The sequence below is a fragment of the Tinamus guttatus genome, unplaced genomic scaffold, assembly GCF_059628265.1.
Source record: "Tinamus guttatus ecotype Peru unplaced genomic scaffold, ASM5962826v1 Tinamus_guttatus_pri_ptg000547l, whole genome shotgun sequence".
NCBI lineage: Eukaryota > Metazoa > Chordata > Aves > Tinamiformes > Tinamidae > Tinamus > Tinamus guttatus.
In genome coordinates this window covers 350,001-363,070 of record NW_028289081.1, presented here as the reverse complement: position 1 = coordinate 363,070, position 13,070 = coordinate 350,001, and the positions used below count along the sequence as shown (strand labels likewise).

General features: G+C 40.4%; 1 long non-coding RNA gene across 1 annotated transcript in view; it reads right to left on the bottom strand.

Moving 5' to 3' along the window:
* Nucleotides 1–5,704: 5,704 nt before the first annotated feature.
* LOC148592591 (uncharacterized) overlaps nucleotides 5,705–13,070 on the bottom strand; it is a 9,468-nt gene continuing 2,102 nt past the window's right edge. Inside the window, exon 2 of the long non-coding RNA XR_015913915.1 lies at nucleotides 5,705–5,942. This is a non-coding gene — a long non-coding RNA (uncharacterized LOC148592591). The remainder of the gene's footprint in view (nucleotides 5,943–13,070) is intronic.

The following is a 13,070-nucleotide window of genomic DNA, read 5'->3' as shown; positions in this document are numbered from 1 at the left end:
TAGTTTTCTTATTTTTGCCCATATATCTTTTGCCTATTTACAACCTTATTTCATTTTTCCTTTCTGAATCTAATAAATGAAAACCAGCACAATGTAATTTTGGTCCAAAAAAGTTAGCAGGGAAAAGAGTTTCTGGGTATTAGCATGTTTGAAAATCAAACAACTAAAGAGTGTAAACATAGACTTAGGTGTCTGAATCCAGGCACCTATTTTTTAAAACCTTGGCTTAGAAAATAGAGTATCTGAATGTATATAGATAATATAAATCACCAGTCACTTTTATTACATGTATGTTTATATAAAGACCTTAGAACACGTTTTTAAAATGTAAACGTTCCTTAGTATGTTTAACTATGTGTCTAAAGAAGATGTAGGACAGAAAGAAAACAAAAGTTTGACAAATGTTTCTGATCAATCCTGAAGAAATCAATAGGAATTCACTCACAGCATGATTTCATTTAACTTTCCATGCTAGGAATAGTAACCTGGCTTTCTGCTAAAGCTAAAGCATTCATACTTCTTAGTGATTTAATTCTCATGTCAACATATATCAGCCAGACAGAGAATGGTTCAGAGCTGGAGAGGGGAAGGGAAGGAGGAGTGGATGGAAACACGCGGAAATTGTGCGGGCTGAGTTGTATGGTTGAGTGACTCTGTTTCACCAAAACTGTTTTATAGTAGAAAATAAGTTTTTCATTGAAATGCACATTTCCCTTCTCCTCCGCCTTTTTTTTTTTTTTTTTCCCGGGGGCAAAAGGTGTCTATTTCTTAGAGCATGTTTTATTGTTTGTGTGAAAAAATATCTAGCACGTGAAAAATGGAACAGCTCTGTGGAAAAGGAGGGGAAAACGCTCGGAATGACAGGCACTGCTGCGGCGCCTTGTTGGAAGCTCCAGCCTGGGAGTCTGTCCTTACTTCAGCCATGCACCCTGTGATTCCCAGAAACCTGATATTTCCATCCTACACACTCCTCATTCACTGTTGTAAAACCAGAGGAGGAGAGCTCAGCCTGGCAAAAAACAGAGGCTCTAGGAGCACAAGCTACAGGTGTCACCAGCAAGTTTGATGACGTTTCCAAACCAAAATGCTCTGTTGAGATATTCAACATTGAGAAATTACTAGGCAAAATGTTTTGCCTTTTTGCCCTCCGCCTTCCTGCCTAAATTGCAGTTTTACTCTTTTTTTTTTTGTTTTCACTGAAAAGTCAAAATCTCCAGCCAAGAAACCCACCACTTCCCAGGTAAGGTGAGACAGGGAGCACCACAAGCAGCTCACTCTGCTCACTTAGCAGACCAGAGCCTTACATGGTGTGTGGAAACCAATGGAGCATTTAAGCCCAGCCAACATCTGGTTTGCAAGAGTTTGTTCTTGTTTGTGTTGATGAAAGCGTGTGCATTTGTGTCGGCAAGTGTGTGAGTGCCTGCCTCTGTGTCTGCTCTTATTTATTCTAAATATAAACTGTTCTCTAAAAGGGCATTATTCCTTTTCAGATAAAAGCACTCTGTCCTTCCTAGAAGTTTGGCTCTAAGTCTGAACTTTACACGTAGCTCTGTAATGGGCTAAACCAAAGCGTGGAAACAGCGTACTCCAAGTATGGAGAAAGAGTCCAAGGTTTGGACTGATCCATTACAGGGAAAGTTATGGATAATTAAAAGGATCCCAGCTTTGCTGCTTCATTGAATCCCCACTTATATTTAAAGCAGATGTCCTATTTGCAACATGTGAAATGTAGGCTAAGAAACTATGTTTCAGTGACATCTGAGAGGAACATTGCTTTGAAATATATATTTTTACCTTGTGTACACGCAAAATTATGTGTGCACGTGCACATCCATACACACACACATGCACTATCTGGTTTAAACAGAATGTTTTATTGTGAATTTTTCCAGCAGCGTCCAAATTCGACTGTCCGTGGAATTCATATAAAACAAACAGATGAAAAACGTTTTACTCTAAGAGAAAACTGATGAGTGAGCCTGCAAAAGGAAACAACATGAAATCCAGTTTCAGTTCAACACACTAAAGAAGCTCTATTATTATGATCTCTATTTTTTCTTATTTGCCTGGGCAAAGTATGAAGCAAAATAGCTGTGTCTGTTTAGCTGCCTGAACAATAGAAAAGTTTATGCAGCTCTTGAGCTGAAATGTTTTTGACAGTTCTCAATTTTAGCTCTTTTGATTTTGTAAGAAATCTGCAAAAATACGATTTTGAAAATCACCAGTTTCATGCTTTATTCCTTTCTCGAAATTAGACTATATTGTCCAACTCCTCTTCACTTACCGTGTCTGAGGGAATCCTAGAGAATAGCTGGCAAGAATTGGTGCTGGGCTGTTGCTTAGAAACTGCCTGGGTTTCTATATTATTGCCTGATGTAATAGTTATATTGCCCACTTGCATCTGCTAACAAGCAATACAACAGAATCCACAGGTACCAATAAAGAAATAAACCTGGCATTCATTGCTTTGCTTGAAAATTCATCAGTGCTCTTTCTGGCTTGGCAACGGGGAGGAAAACCATTTTTCTCAGATGCCAATTAATAAAATAAGAGATGTACTGGCTCTACGCATATCTATTTTATTTAGATTTATTTATTTTTGCCCTAGGGAAAAGGTGTTGTAAAGAAAGTAGTATGTTAGTATAATTACAATTTAGTGATGCTCTGGAAAGATAGGAATTTTGTGGCTTTTTTTTCTTTCCTTGCTGTAAACTGCAATGTAGTATTATGACTATGCGTTTAATTTATTTTAAATTTAAATTATTTTGTTTTCAATAGAAGTGTTCTATTTAAAGATTCGTTAGAAAAAACAGTAGGATAGGATTTTTCTATTGAGTGCTATTTGTAGACCCTCAGCAAACCCCAAATCACAGACAAACTGCTAGCTTCCTTCAGTGGCAGCAGTACTGCCAAATCCAAGCTGCAGAAAGGTCTGCTTGGGACACCAAGAGTGTGAGATGGGCTAAGTGACCATCCTTGCCAAAACTGTGGGCCATCTTAGAAAAAAAGCACTTTTTTACATGCACTTCATAATTAAAAAAAATCTTTAGGATCCATTTATTAAAGTTAGTGTCTAACAAGCACCCTTATAAGAACAAGAGATAGGTTTTTTTTAATTTATTTTTTTCCCAATAAAAGATAAGATATAAAACTCCAGCATTTCTGATGCTGGGGCTAGAAGGAAGGCACTGGTTGCCCTGAGACTTGAACCAAAGCAGAGAGATGGTAACACTTTGCAGATGAAATCCAAGCAATATATCCCTCATCAGACCATGATCCAACATCCCATGTGGCCAACACTGGGTAGATGCCTATAAACTCCTCAGACTTTAGTCTTAGAGTAATAGGTGTCTTTAATGTGTACCTGCTGTCACTGCAATGCATATGACTTGTGTGCTGGGGATTTCCAAGGGTCTCCATCTGACCATCCACAGGCTGGTTTCTCACAACCCTAGAAAATGAGTAAGAGTCATATGCAGCACCAAGTTATAACCTAAGTTATTCAACGTAGGAAAAAGCACAGGAGGAGCCACAGGACAGAAGCATTTTGTGATGGTTGAGGCTGCTTGGATAAGTTGCATTTTGCTGTGAAGGCACACATGCAAATCTCTGCCCTGCAATGCACACATGCAATGCACCCCTTAATTTTTAATTCAATGGGGTTTCAATTTTAAAGCATTTCCACAGAGTTTACCCTAATAATAATAATTGTTTTAAATGACAGCCTAAATTTTCACATGACTATCTTATCGCATATGGTGCTTAATTGCTCAAGCGAACAGTTTCAGTGCAATGTGTTTTGGCAATTTTGATAATGAAGACATGAAGGAAAAAACTACTTTGTGTCATGAAAGGAGATGTATTTCCACTTGTTCTATATACACTGCAGCAGATTTTCTCCCAGTAATGGTAACCAAGTACCTACAACTAAGACCTTTTCTGTGTTGGAAATTTCTCCTTCTACTCCCAGTCTTATGGAACAGTGTCACTTCCATGGTCATTGCAAGTCAAGCCACAGCCTCTGAGGCAAGTCCAGACAGACCAACTTCCCAAAGCCCTGTTTTAAGTAAGACCTACAAGTCTTATTGCAGTTTCTCAAACTAACAGTTCCCTACTTTGTCTTTATGTTGACTAAACTGAGTCTTGCACTATTTTTAGCTATTTCCAGATGGAGGGAGTCTTTTTTTTTTTTTTTTTTAAACTACTTGCAAGTATACAAAGGGTGACTGCTAGCAAATATATGATCAAATACCAAGCTAACATCTCAAAACAGACCTAAGAAGTGACCTAGGAACAAAAACGTCATTTTCAAGAGTAACTGAGGTGCTTAGATGCCAACCAGCAGCATTTTAAATAATAGATTTTAAAAAAGTAACTTCTTACCTAGCAATGTCCTGTATGACTTTAAACATTTCTTAAAAATCAGCATTAGTAATTAATAATATATTAAATTTTTAAATTTTTGATTTCAACTGGGCTTGAGAATTCATTTGTTTAGTCATGGGAGAAAATACTCTTGTATGCCTTTAGGTAACTAAATATCTTTGAAGGTCCACATCCTAAACAATTTAGGACCATCACAAAAAGAAAATAGGGCTTTGGCTTGCAAGTCATGAGAGTGCTCTTGAAAGTTATATCTGAAATCATCTTTGACCTACCGCAGACTTTCTCATGTGTCTTCTGAGTTTTTTGGCAGAGGGTGGGTAGGGAACAGAACTGTCTCCTAAAACACACAAAGAAGTTAGATCACAGTGACATGAATATATCTGTGTTTTATATATAGTTTAATTATTGAACAAGCAAGACTATAGAGAGAAAATAACTTGCCAAATTAGTAGCCTTCAAACTGTCTCTTTTTATAAAGAGCACATGATAAAAAGAAATGTAGCACTCATTTGTTAGTCATTTTTATGGGTAGCTTTAAATTGGTTTGTATATAGACACCAGTTGTTGGTATTGTTTCTACTATAAGAAAAATAATTTGGCTGCTGCAGCAATGTTTTACGTTTTCACTGTTACTATGCATACAATCCCCGGGAGATTTTTCAGTTTCCTTGTATCGCTGGTTCGCAAGGACTTAGGAAGTAAAAGTTTAAAAGAGCCTGGTAACAGACAAATCACTTTTAAAAGCCAGCATTGTACTGGCCTGGGAGTGCTACAGGAAAAGCTACTTTAAAACAGAAAAAAAAAAAAAAGCCAATGCAACAGTACAAGAGCTAAGCAAGCCTAATTATTTTTTAAACAAATATATGGAGGTCATCTTAAACTGTGAATGCATGAGAAGGCTTTTCCTACATGTGAATTGTCAGATCTGCGCTGGATGCGGCTCTGCAGTGCTGCTCCCAGTAGAAAGGCATCTTGGAGGCTGAGTAATGTGCGTTAAAACAACAACACGCTCTTTCTGAATGCATTAAGGGTAAAGTTTTCAAACTGGGCTGCCTCAAGTTAAACCTGTCTACTGGCAGCACAGGGCTCCATGTGGCCTGGAGTTTTGGTGTAAGCTGGGGCTTTTTGTGCAAGCAGGTTAAATTACACATTTTTAGCCACGGAAGCTTCCTATCTGTGACTGTTACCTAAAGTCTTAAAAAATATTTAAAGAGATGAAGATTTTAACTAGCACATAAAAACGATAGAAGGCAAAGTCCCGCTGAAATTTAAGGGGATTTGGTTGTTCAGCTCCTGCAAACTCCCTTGAAAATCTCACTCATCCATCGCAAACGATGGCTGAATCTCTGCAGAATTGGTGGTTCGGTTTGGCTGGTTATCTGCATCCGTTCAGACTGGATCCTGGCCCAGGAATTTTATTAGACCATGAGATGTTTCCAAGAGGGTTTTCAGCTCTGGGTTCCCAGGTATTCTGAGGCTATGCCACTTCCACTCCATCCCAGCCAGAACGCACGGAGACATGGGAGCATCCACCAGAAAGGCTGTCCAGCCCTTTCCTGAAGCAAATAAATATTCATGGTTTGGATCAAAGGCTAGGGGAAAGATTTGACTAGTTCCCGTTTTCTCTGTCCTGTGCTGCCAATGTCTCCTCCTAAATTATATCCACCAGCCAACACAGAATGTCTTACTGAGGTTAGCTCTCACTAAAGGCAAAATAACTAATAGCAGTTTGGATTCTTAGGTAGGACCAGGCAAACGAGTTCTTGAGTATTTAGTTTGTTTTTAAGACTGAAAGCTTCCATTTTCAAGTCCCTGTTTCAAAGCTAGCCTCCAAAACATATCTGGATGCATGCAAACAAGCAAGTGTCCTATGGGAAACCACTGAGCACAGACTGCTCGTCCCGACACCCATCTAATTGAAAACTAAGTTGCTTTTATACAGCCCAAGCATCTCCAGCTGGCCTGAGTGATCTTTCCAAGGCCCTAGGAAAGCCTGTGGAGGGTGCAGATCTGGATATGGACACTTAAGTGTTCATGCTGGGCAGCACTCCGTGCTCCAGCTGTGTCCCAGCTCTCTAGTGCAAAGCACCAAGCAAAAAAGACGGCCGTGGTGTCAAAGGGCGCTCACTGAATGCGCCAGACTCCGCATTACCCTCTCAAAAGACTAACGCAACACTCAAGCAATTAGCACGTGTAAAGCCCTGAGCTATTTATGTGCTAGGAAATAGTTTGGATTTTATTATTTTGGGGTAAGCCATTCCAAATGGCAAACCAGCAGTTATTCGTCTGCCATCTATTGATGTGCTGTCTTGATCTCTAATCGAGGCCGAGGGGGATACATTTCCACCTTTAATCCTTCAAACTTTCTAATGCTTTCATGTACAAATATATACAGTAACTTGGCGTTAGCATTCCACAAATATGCAAATTGTCTGTCAGATTGGACAGGCTGCATGCATTTGAAGTTGTGTTGACAGCCTACAGAAAAAAAGACATTCTCAGCTCAAACATGAACAAGATGTTTATATCCTTTTTCCCTAAAAACATACATTTTGTGTTTTAAGTAGAGATGGGAGCAAACTGAAAAATTTGGATCAAGACATCTTTTGCACCCATAAAATTTGGGGATGCCTCATGGGATTTTGGTTCAACTCGCTCTTGGAAGGGAGAAGTTCAGCTCAGATCTGGCTTAGCTTCCAGTCTTCACAAAATATAGAGGGAATTTGCACATGAGCCTCTGTTTCCAAGTAGGCTAATGCATAAAAGAAGCTGCTCAGAATGTGTCACCATACTCTAGATGCAGTGAGCTTGCAGTTGGAGGCAACAGCAGTCTGTTACCTGACAAAGTAACATCTTGCCAGTCAACAGAAAAGGAAGCCATAAATCCCATCATCCTTGCTGGCCTGGAGAAGGAAACGCTGAAAAAACAGCAGTGAGATCTAATGGATGCAATTACCCTAGGGAGCACAGATGGGCAAGGATGTAAAAGGCTGCGGCATTGGATTTAGGCAACCCCAGGCATTTACTTCCATAATTTAGATTCTCAGAACCGCAAACTCCATGGCTGCCAAATCCCACAAACCTTCCAATTTCATCAGTGCATGTAAGTGCTGGTGTGAAACCAAATGCACTCGTATTCTGCAGCAAAGCATATGCCCTGAAACACACATAACAGCAAGCTGCTTATCACCTAAATTTCAACAAATTTCACAAACCAGGAGTCTTAATCTGTTTGCCAGCAAGGTTACATTCAATTGTCCTCTCTGACTAAATATTTCTAAGTACTTTAACTAAAACAGGCTTGGTACACAAATTTAATTCAATACCTCTCTATGTTCTCTGCTTTCCAGGTTAAAGAATGATGGAAGTCCTTGCACTCTCAGTCTACCATGTGGATATGTCAAGCTATGTCTATGGCTCTGCCCAGTCCAGCAAAACACTAATCTAAATTGGGACGTGCCATGGAAATATATTGCTTTTTAATAACTCTCTGCATTGAAAACTGTGATTCAGAAAGGAAACATACTTAAAAACTGCTTCCTAGAAGAATTTGGACACTTCTTTTCACCTGAACATCCTTGTATAAAGTATCAGAAAGTCAAAGCAAAAGAGATTGTCACTGAAATAATCATTTAGGTTACACAGGCTTCTTTTGCAGGTCATCAGAAAATTAGTTTCAGTAGTAAGGATCCTCTGAAGAAAGTTGGAAATATCTTACATGACGCCAAGATGCCATGAAAAAAGAGAACAAAAGGAAGACAACAACATGTATTTTAAGAAATACGTTAGAGCTGTTCTCTCTCTGCTGTCAGAAGACTGAATTGAAAATACTAGATTTGGGATCCTCAGGCGTTCCCAGCTAATTTCCAGGGGCTGTGTAATTTGGACCTGCTCTGTGATGCTCCAGCTGCATCAGTACCTTGGCCCCTGCAGGAACTCACCAGGGTTCCTCTCTTTGGTGAGGCAGTTCCCAGAAACTCAACCCTCGCAGCTTCCTGGCCTGACTAGCTTTGATTTGCAAAAGCATGTGCTTTGGCTTTCCCTGTGGAAGGGAGTGCTATGAAGCCATGTGCACTCACTGGCTGCCTTCTGGCACTTGTGTACAGACCAGTTTCTGAGTCATATGCCTGACTTGTCTACTTAGACACTGAGCTCTGGCCAAAGATCCTCACTTCACTTTCCACAGTGGTGAATGATGGATAATTGCTAGCTTAATCAGGCAGTCAAAACTAGTAACATAAGGCCATCAAGTACAGAAATGAGGCTCTTCATATCTTTTTAGAGTGCCCAGAAGGCTGGAGCAGCTCGAAGAGTGTATTCCCAAGGAGGAATTACAAAGGAGATTACAAAGGACGTGTTGATATTATGGAATTCTATCTTAACTTATACTAGCCCATACTTAAACAGTTGTTTCAAATGATTCATTCTTTTCTGTGTACAGGAATCATTTCCTAATGATAATAGTGCTGAAAAGATCAGTAGCTTCAGATGAAATACCTTCAAAGCCTACTCTTTGATAGCTTCCCAAAAGTAAAGAGAAGAGAAATGATGCCAAAGAGCAGTTCGGTATAGGAATGAGAAACCTAGCTGTACGGAACAGTAAGCATATCAAGGGCTCAGGCTGACAGAAAGGAACATAAATGTTTGCAGGATAGGGCCTCAGAGCTGCTAGGGCTTGCTAGTGATTCGTGTGGTCTTCAGGAGAGCTGACAGCAGAAACTATGCCTTTGCTTACTTCATAAGAGTAGATAACTCAGCAAGAGCAGAGAAATCATTTGACAGAGGCCAGATTCAGAAGCCATCTGAAATGTCTTTCTTTAAAGATAATCATGTTAGGAATCAAAAGGGGTCTAATGTTAGAGACTTGCCTTTCAAGTGCAACAAATGATTATACCTGTCAAGATTTATGGACAGATTTATTTATGTTGACAGAAGGACCACTAATAGTTTGACAAATGAGAAGTCTTGACAGATACAACAGATATGTTCAAGTATATTTCCTCCTGTTTGAAATAGGAAATGAGTGAGTTATGACAGGCCTGTAATGTATATTGATACGTTTACTCCTAGCGTCCATCTACAGAAGTAGATGTATTCTACCCTGTCGGATACCGGAGAGCCAGTTACAATCTTAATCATCAACCACCCTCTATTTGCTTGCACCAAGAAAGTCTTTAAAGATGCTAATGTAGAGAGATGAAAAACACTCCATCTGGTTTTCCTGGAAGGAAGAGCTACCTTCTAAAATAGAGCTGGAATCTGGACGAGATAAATAGGAGGCTCCCGGGAAGCTTTGTATTCAGTCTGATTGCTAGATAGGAACTTCTCATGTAAATCCACAGCAAACCTAAACCTCTTCCACAGCACAGCATGCCAGACCTCATAGCACCATCTCCCCTTCTGGTGAGCTCCAGGCAATAAACCAGATTTGCTCACCAGGGCTGCTGGAGTTCTCTAACAATTCTGTGCTAAATCAGTTCAGAAAAGGTATAGAAAAGCTATCGCTGTGCGTTAGTGCCTGATCAAAGGCCAGTCCAGTGAATGGGAAGACACCAACAGCTTTGACGGACTTTACCTCAGGCTCTGAGATCATTTAGGCATTTTCTGTAAGAGCATGAAACCATTACACCTCCAGCTGGGAAGGACATTGAAATCCATAAATGATGCCTTATCATATAGCAGCCTTTAAATGTTGCTCTTGTTTCACAAACAGTGAGTGACTCTTCCTTTAAGTACAAAATTTCTAATCCGCACATCGGTGGCTGGCTCTGGACAAGTCCAGTTACAAAGCCTGGAAGAAGATTATTACTTTGGAAGAAGTTATTACTTTGAGAGTGGCCTTCCTTGCCAAACCGAAGTGTGCTACATGCACATGAAACATTGTTTGGTGCAAGAGCAGTGTCGGTCGAGCTCTGGGCGCCAGACCCACATTGTCAAGGAACAATGGGAAAAATTACCACGCTCCCCAAGGCTCAGCAATAAACACAAACAAGCTATTAAACAAACATATGGTCTTGTCACTCCGCAATTAAGCCATTTCCTGATCCCTCAATAAAGGCTGATCAAGTTTCCCCATATTAACGTGACTTTGCACACTCTTTTGGTCTACTGCACAAGAACCATTCTGTGTCTTTGGCCGATTAAAGTCAATCTGGCTGCTCTCCCTGGAGATCCCATCAGGAAGAGGCAGGTAGCTGGTGTTTTTGAACCAGGCGTATGTCTGACATCGAAATGCATTTAACTAAAGCACAACGGGTAATGTCGTTAATGCAAAACCATTTTGGTGTTTCAAAAAACCATTAGAGGGCATCAGGGGAGGACTGGTGTTCTGAAAAAGAATGAGCCTTGACAGGCTAAACTAACTATTATTCTTTCACCAGCCCAGCCACTTCCCTGGAAAACTCCAGAAGATCTATTAATTATTTTGGATTTGCTCAGGGAACTCATCTGTTGGCAATTGCCAATTGCATCAACCTGTTTGTGACATTCCAGAGGCCTACAGTGCCATCGCCTTCCTATAAATCTGTTAAATTACTAATATCCTGAAGTATCTCAGCTAAAAAAAATCCAAAAAACAAAAAACCCACTTTCATTCTCCTTTATCAATTTTGCATCTGGTTTTCTCTGAAGTTGAAAAATAAAGCAAACCCCAAACACCTCTTTGCCAGTCATTTTTTGAGCATGCAGTTCTTTGTTATAAAAAAATATGCGCTGTAATTACCAGCCACAGCCATGGGAGTGGTTAATCTTTTAAAGCAACATTATGAATTATAATACCAAGTGTATACCTCACTGTAGTAATCCTGCAGTAATGCAAGCAATATTAGCATGCTCTGGGAGGCAGAATACTGCCAGGGGACCAGGGATGCTTACAGGAGAAGAAAAGGGGAAGATTTCACAGTAATGAAAATGATGCTGCGCTGAGTCCCACAAGCTGAAAACAAACCAAATATTTATGATAAAGGAAAAGAATAAGGAGGATTATGGTGTCATTCACTGTAGAACAAAATGCTACCTAATCTAAACATTTACATAAATAACGGGAGGGTAATGCAAGCTGAATTGAGCTAGATCAAAGAGAGTAGGAAATTAGCTGCAGCGAGAGCACGAGTGCAGTGGCGCTGCTCCTGGGGCAGGGCATGGCTTCATTTCAGTGTGTGACAAAGCCTATCACAGAGCGACCCTGACAACACTTGGTGCTTCCAGGCTTCAAATAATTAGAGCTATGAAGAGCGAAAAGATGTGATCATGCTCCTCAGCTGAAACAGCGTTTGGTCTGCAAGTGGATGGTTTTCTGGTGTAGACCTCCTCCAATTGGGGTGAAAAAATGACACTGTTGACTGAAAGCATTGGCAGGCACCAAAATGAGGCATGGCAACCCAAAGTGGGAGGGAGGTACCTATGCTTCGCCCAAGTCCTCTGGTGCACTGCTACCTTGCTCAGATGGCAGCTCATCTTTGCTGAGCTTCATTCTTTTGACCTTCAGGTTCCCTAGGGCTGAAGTCTTGCTTCCATGGGCCCCAAACACCTCGTCTTGACAGTGCTGTCTAGCTCAGCGCCTACTCAAGCTCAGCTTGCCTCCATGGCTGCAGGGGGCTTATACCAGAGGTGTTTGCAGAGCACGGCTGCGATACGGGCTCCGCACGAAGCACTGCATCAGCAACTGCTCTTTTTTAGTTAAAAAAGCCCAACAGGAGCAGAAGGAGCAATGTCTATTCTTTGCACAAGAGCTCAGTAGGTAGGATAGTGGCCAGGGATCAGAGGAAGCACCATCAATTCCCACCTCTGTCAGAGGGACCCAAAATGCCCAAATCCAGCAACAGAGAAGAGCAGTCCCTCCACCTTCCATCCCCATCTGTGCTACCTGCAGTGGTGAAGAGGTTAATGGATCGTGAGCCATAAGCTCTGCTTCATTCACCTCCAGCATGGAAATAACTGTTCAAGCCTTTTTTTTTTTTTTTTTTTTCCCTCTTCTTCTCCAGGCTGGTTTAATAGCACTTGGTTTCTGCAGCCCAATGAGTCTTGAAGGACCCCTGGAGTAGTCACAGGCCCCCTGAAGTCATTGGGTTTGTTGCTGGGGCAGATGTCTGTGCACAGATCATTGCAGAACCCCGGCCAAATCATGCTGGAAGTAGAGGTGAACAATTTTACCACATCCTTCTGCAGCTGAATAACAGCTCTGTTCATTCTAGGCCAAAGTAGGGTTAATTAATTAGTTATATTAAATTTCTAGTTAGAAGCCCTTATTCTTTTCACATTTGGTCTCCACTATGAAGTAGAAAAGAATGTATACAAAAAGAGAAAAGTAAAAATAATTTCAGTTATTAGGTAGCATTTGAAGTAGCTTTTTTCCAGGATTTTAAAGAACATAAGAAAAACAGTATTTCTGTAGCATTTGAAACATCCTAAAGAATTATGTAACAAGGCCATAATTTTCCAATTATATTTTTTGGAGCGATTAAGCAGCTCTATGAAAAGAATATGACTTTCTACCATGTTGTATAATTATTTTATAAATAAACAGTCTACAAAAGTGACATTGTAGAAATAGCATGGTGTTGCACTACATGCATCTCAATATTTTTTAACAAAATAATCCTTTTAAAGCAATAGTGGCACTTTTGGGGAGAAGAATCCCAACATTTGAGTGAAGAAACTGAGTTGCTCTAGCTTTAAATGACATT